The sequence below is a fragment of the Myotis daubentonii genome, chromosome 2 (assembly GCF_963259705.1).
Source record: "Myotis daubentonii chromosome 2, mMyoDau2.1, whole genome shotgun sequence".
Taxonomy (NCBI): domain Eukaryota; kingdom Metazoa; phylum Chordata; class Mammalia; order Chiroptera; family Vespertilionidae; genus Myotis; species Myotis daubentonii.
Genome location: NC_081841.1, coordinates 2,701,948 through 2,708,510, shown reverse-complemented (window position 1 = coordinate 2,708,510; position 6,563 = coordinate 2,701,948). Strand labels below are relative to the sequence as shown.

The following is a 6,563-nucleotide window of genomic DNA, read 5'->3' as shown; positions in this document are numbered from 1 at the left end:
CAGTGGCCTTTTCTCCGCCCCCTCACAGAGTCTGAGGGCCCTCCGGTGCCCTGTGGGGGTGAACCCACGCTCCATAGGATGATTCTCTGCAAGACTGGCCTCGGGGTAACCATCTCCGTAGATCTCAGACGGCCATCCCCAAACTTGCAGATCCCAATTCCTGATGCACAAAATACACAGGAACCCCGAGAGCCCCAGGCCTTCGCCCTCCCCCAAGCCTGCCCCAGAGGACTCTCCCCCTTCCTACCCCTCTGCCTCGGTGCCTTTGCTCAGACTCTTCCCTCTGCTCCCCCTCCTCTTCCCACCTGGCAAATTCTCACCTAACCTCCAAGGCCCAGCTGCAAGGTGGGGCTGCCTCCGAAGGCCCTCGGTCTTGTCCCCACTGAACACCTGCGTCCCCCCCTCCCCCCTCCAGGAACTCTCACTGCATCACAGCCTGCTCCAGCCTGTGTGTCTCCCTCGCTGGACGGCGGGCTCCCTGGAGGCGGCCTCCTGCTCTCTGGTCTCAGAGACACCGGGGCCTGGGAGGCGGGAGGTGCTGGAGGCGCCAGTTTCTCCTCCTCGAGGTCTAGCCACACCCGGTCCAGCAGGCTCGCCACGGAGCTCTTCACGTGTGGCTGATGCACCCAAGCGACTGGATTTATTTTATTTTCCGCTTTTAAAACCTAAATTTACGAACCGAAACCACGTGCCATGCTTTCCCAGTAAACACGGTGTATTGTTTTGGTAGGATTACATTTCACTTCAGCCGTTGAGAATTATTACCTGGATTGAGATGCGTTTTCAGAGCAAAAGGTTTCGAAGACGGAGGGAAAAAAGAATACATTCTCTTACAATACTTTTCTATATTTATGACAAGTCATAATGGTAATATTTGGGATTTACTGAGTTAGATAAAATCCATTATTGAAGATAGTCTCATTTTCTGGCTAGAAATTTAAAAGTAACGGAGAGGCTTGCTTTATATTCTATTGGACGGTGCGGTTCTCCATTTGAAGGGGGAGGTGCCTGGTAGACATGGAGCAGGCGGGGCGCTAGGCAGCCTTTGTGAAGGGGGCGGGCATTTCAGGGGCTGGAAGCAGCCTGCCAGCTCTCAGCCCGACAAGGCGTCCGCAAGGCCCACACCCGAGGCCACATGACCAGGAGCAGCGTCCACAGGGCAGGAGGGGACGGTCAGCTGCCGCCAGCCGGGAGGGCATTTTCTGTGCTGGGTCTTGCATCTAGAGTGCCACCGACCCCCGGGACCAGGGTCAGAGGACCTGGGACCCGGGCTGACACACCGTGTCAGGAGGTCCTGTTTGGGGTCCCGGGTGCCCGTCTCTGCAAGGCTGCCCCAGGCAGAGGGCGCGAGTCAGCTCCGGGCTCTCAGAAGGCTGGGCTGGAACCAGCGGTCGAGGGGACAGGGAGGAACATTCTAGCAGTCAGCCCTGCCCGTGGGAAGGAGGGATCCTCACCAGCAAGGCTGGCCGAGGACGGGGTGATGGGAAGGGGCCTTGAGGATGAACCGGGTCCTTAGCGGCCCCAGGGCCCCGCGGGGTCTCAGGCGGAGCCCCCTGAGGCGGCCCAGCCGGGGAGGGGGCCTGGGCTTCTTCCAAGGCGGTCGGGTCCCTCCCAGGGTTCAGAGCATCACAGCCTCTGGCTGCGCCCGCTGGGCCCCTGCACGCGGCCCCAGGGACCTGCCTGCAGGTGAGTCAGTGCGGGAGGGACAGAGACAGGGCCGCGGTCGCCTGGGCTTTCCCGGGGTCCATGCTACCCACCCACCGGCTCTGCCCTCCCTGCCCCCTGCTGCTCCCACCCCAGCTCACAAAGGTGGCCCTGCTCAGCCACGCGGAGTCCGTACCAGCTGGTGAGTGCACAGTGCTCTGTCCTGGCCCGACCTCCTCCTGCACCCCACACCCTCCTCAGCCGGGCTCCTCACAGCACGGTGTACCCCTACCCAGGGAGAGGGGCGCGTGAGGGTAACCCCATCCCTCTCACACACGCACACCTGCACAGTGCTCCTCATTGGAGGCAGGGACTGGGCTCACAGAGCGGCCATGGATGCTGGCCGCGGAGCCCAGCCACCCAGACGCTGGGGCAGCTGAGGGCCAGGAGGCTGCCCTCCCCTGAAACCGGACAAAAATGGGTCCAGGCCGCCTGTCACTCCTGGAGCCACTTAAGCAGAGACGGGGCTGAGCCGCACAGGAGTGTCTGTTCCAACCCGGCCGGCAGGACGGGGAGCACCGGGTCAAGCCATTTGGCAGCTCTGGGCCCCAGTCCCTTCAGCTGGGAGATGGGCATAAGGCCCGGCTTCATGGGACTGGGAGGGCGGCTGGGCAGCCCTGTGCTCGGTGCCCGGCCTGGACAGGCCCCTGACACGCACTTGCCACCCTCGCCTCCTCCCTGGGACCATGAGGAGTTGGGAGCTGAGGGAGCCCTGGGGGCATCCCCGCCCCCCTCCTGGCCTCTCTGTCTGGGTCTGGCCTCTCTCTGCCCTGAGCACACCAGCAGCTCTGCTGGCCGCGCGTCCGTGTGTCCAGAGCAGCTCCGGTCCAGGTGTCTCGTGGCAAAGCCTCAGAGCCGGTGGCCTGAGGGCTTCGATCAGTGTCTGTGGGCGGCTTCTCCTCGGCTCCTCAGTGGGACCTGGTCTGCCCCCTGCCCCCTGCCCGCCTCCCCGGGAGCTGGGCCCACAGGCGGCCTCCCCGCCCCCGCCCCAGGCTGCCTGTTTCTGTCCACCTCCTGGGACAGCGTGTTCCTGGCACAAGCACCTCCTGTGCACCGGGCTCCATGCTGGGCCTGGGCCGTGGGGAGGGGCCGCCCGGCCACGCCAGCCCGCGCTGCAGGTGGGCAGGACGCTGCGCACCCACAGGACACGCGCTTCCTGGTGCTTGCTGTGCCCCACAAACTGCTCCCCCTTTTCCACAGAGTGACCGGAGCCCCAGCAGCTCATGGCCACTCCGCCTTTTCTCCATCGACGGATGGACAGCCATCCACAGGACACCCAGGGCCCGTGAGTGTGTGCTAAGTCGGACCTCATTCTTACAAAGGCTGCAGGTCAATTTCCTGACTTGCATTGGAGGACTGAGGCCCAGGGGGCAGTGACTTCTCTCAAGCAGTGGCCTCTGTGAGGCGCGAGTCCAACTCTCCAGTCTGGGTCTGGGGTTCTGGGGGAACCGCTCTGGGGAGATGCTGGCCCACTAGGAGCCCGTGAGGCAGCCCGGATGGAGCCGGAGCTGGGGGCAGGGAGGGGCAGGTTCTGTCTGCTGCCGGGTCTGGGGCCGCCAGCCACTCCCTCTCCTCCTGTTTCCCAGGCGCCTGGGCCTGTGGCTCACTGACCACATGTGTAAACCCCAGGCTCATGTCCCCTTCGCTCAGATTCTCCAACCAGCGACCTTTGCCACAGAAACCTTTGCTGGATAGTCACGCAGGTAGAGGGAGGGAGTGATGGCGCTAGAGACTGATTTTCTGGAGCAATAATTAGGTTGGGACACCTGTTTATGCCTCTTTACTCCTAAATATCTCGGTGTTTTTCCTAAGAACAAGGACTTTGCAAACTTGGAAAGTGTATCACCAGCACAGCGCTATTTAATTCTCAGCTCACACGGAAATTTTGTCACTTGTTCCTGCAGGCCAGGTTCAAGTCAAGGGCCAGGGACTGCACTAAGTTCCATGTCCCTTTAGTCTCCTTTAAACTGCCCTTGTCTTTCTTTCTTTCTTTTTTTTTTTTAAACTATATTTTATTGGTTTTTTACAGAGAGGAAGGGAGAGGGATAGAGAGTTAGAAACATCGATGAGAGAAACATTGATCAGCTGCCTCCTGCACACCCCCCACTGGGGATGTGCCCGCAACCAAGGTACATGCCCTTGACCGGAATTGAACCTGGGACCCTTGAGTCCGCATGCCGATGCTCTATCCACTGAGCCAAACCGGTCAGGGCTCTCTCTCTTTTTTTTTAATATATACTTTTATTGATTTCAGAGAGGAAGGGAGAGGGAGAGAGAAATATCAATGATGAGAGAGAATCACTGATTGGCTGCCTCCTGCACGCCCCCTACTGGGGATCGAGCCTGCAACCTGGGCATGTGCCCTTGACCAGAATTGAACCTGGGACCCTTCAATCTGCAGGCCAACACTCTATTCACTGAGCTAAACCGACTAGGGCTAAACTGCCTTTGTCTTTCATGACCTTAACTTTTTTCAAGTGCCCTGGCCTGGGTGGTAAGGTGGTTAGAGTGCTGGCCCTCACACTGAAGGGTCGTGGATTAGATTCCCGGTCAAGGGCAGGTAGGTGGATTGCGGGTTCGATCCCTGGCCCCAGTCAGGGCACTTGCAGGAGGCAACCAATCCATGATTCTCTCTCACACTGATGTTTCTCTCCTGTTCTTGCTCTCTCTCTTCCTCCTTCCCCTCTCCCTTCACCTCTTTCTTAAAATTAATGGAAAAAATATCCTCGGGTGAGGATTAACCAAAAAAAAAAAAAAAAGAAAAGAAAGAAAGAAAGTAAAGGGTACAGGCAGGATATTTAGTAGACTGTCCCTTAACCGTATTTAATCCCTTAAATTATGTTTCCTCATCATTTCACTCAAGTTATGCATCTTTGCCCAGAATTCTACAGAAGTGATGTGCATAGGTTTCCTGTTGCCATTGGAACAAATGACCACACACTAAGTGGCTAAGAAAACCACAGACTTCCTGGGTCGCAGTGTGGGCGGTCGCAGTCTGCAGTGGGTTCACTGGGTCACAGTCACAGTGTCCGCGGGGCCGCCTCCTTCTGGAGCCCTTAGGGAGAACCCCCTCCCTGCCTTTTAGAGGCGCCCACAGTCCTTGGCTCGTGGCCCCTTCCTCATCTTCAAAGTCAGCTCTGTGGGATCCTTAGACACCTTTGCCTCCCTCTCTACGTGTGAGGTAGAAGTACAATTACATGCCCCCGCCCAGGTAATCGAGAATAACCTCCCTATTTTTAAGATCCTTAATTTAATCACATCTTTGTCAAAAAGATCTTTGACACGTAAGATAACATGTTCCCAGATTCTGAGTGTTAGGATGGGACATCTTGGAGGGTCATTCAGTCTTTCACATGTGTGTCCTCCTTAGGGGATCATATCTGGAGGCAGGTGATGTCAGTCTGTCCCATTATTGTGACTATATAAATGTGATACTTGGTTATGGTTGTATTTGCAAGGTTAACTCCCTGCAACCTATGTTTTGCTTTTGTAATTAATAGTCAATGTGAGGGCGATACTCTGAAACCAAGTCAATATCTTGTACCTGGCCTCTATTGATGATTATTGGCTAACGCCTTTATTACCGAGAATCTTGCAAAGGGATTGTCCATTCTCTACGGAGATCACTTAGCACTTAACATAGGGGAGAGCTTTGCCTTGTCCTCCTTGTATTTATTCCTTCATCTCATTTATTGACTCACAGGCTCCTCTGGTGCATGGGGGACGCTCAATCCACTGAGCCTCGCCGGCCGGGCTAGACTCTGATTCCACGAACAACCTGTTATTCAAATGATGTGTTTTGGTGTCCACACTGTCCCAGAGTTAGCCAAGCTGGCTCCTGAATCCTTTGGACAAGTCTCCGCCTTTCCTTCAACACTTGCTTTCTGCCGTCCGATGTTCCAGGCTCACCTTGTGCTTGTCCTGCTCGGCCCCGCAATCAGTCATTCCCCCAGAGTTTTCCCCTGTTTGCGGGGAATGGTGTTTAGAAACCAAGGCCTTGGTGCTGGGCGTGCTCATTCCTTTTGGGCTTCTAGGCCCTTCAGAGGACAGAGCTTCGGGATATCAGTAAAACTCAATAGGCTGCTTTTGTTCATCCTAGTGGATAAGGAAGAGGTTCCTCAAAACCTTCCCTGCTATCTGGAGCTTGGACAGAGATGGATATCACACAACACGTTCAGCAAAGACTCTGGAATCTCAAGAGGCACCGGATTCTACGACTGCGTTCCATGTGTCAGCATCAAAAAGGTAGTGAGGGTCATGAGCTCCTGTGGCAGGCACTTCACCTCTGGACACTGCCTTCCTGTTACTCTATTTCAATGACACTCATAAAAGTGTTCAGAAGGCCAAACTTCTACCCAGGGGCCTGGAGGAATTCATGGGAAGGGACTCTTCTCTTCTCTTGCGGAGGGCACGGCAAGCAGGCAGTATCGCATCTAAGATTCCTGGCCCCTCCCAGAAACATGATGGGCCTGAAGGTAACCAGTGTTCCCTCCACCATTTCCAAGTCAGTTTCCATCAGCTGGGCTGGGATCACGGGATCATTGCTCCCAATCTCTATACCCCAAACTCCTGTAAGGGTGCCTGCCCTTGGGTACTACACTATGGTCTCAATTCTCCCAATCACGCCATCATCCAGAACCTTGTCAATGAGCTGGTGAACCAGAGTGTCCCTCAGCCCTCATGTGTCCCTTATAAGTACGCTCCCATCAGCATCCTTATGGCCGAGGCTAATGGGACTATCTGTACAAGGAGTATGAGGATGTGATTGCCCAGGCGTGCACATGTAGGTGATAGCACAGATACAGGTAGCTCAAGTTTCCCAAGAAATTGGAGTAGGGTTTAAAATAAAGAGACAAATG

The 6,563-nt window shown here is 55.9% G+C and overlaps 1 pseudogene; it reads left to right on the top strand.

The window, feature by feature from the left end:
* The first annotated feature begins 1,746 nt into the window (after window positions 1–1,746).
* Window positions 1,747–6,495, top strand: LOC132225935 (bone morphogenetic protein 15-like; annotated as a pseudogene).
* Window positions 6,496–6,563: the final 68 nt, after the last annotated feature.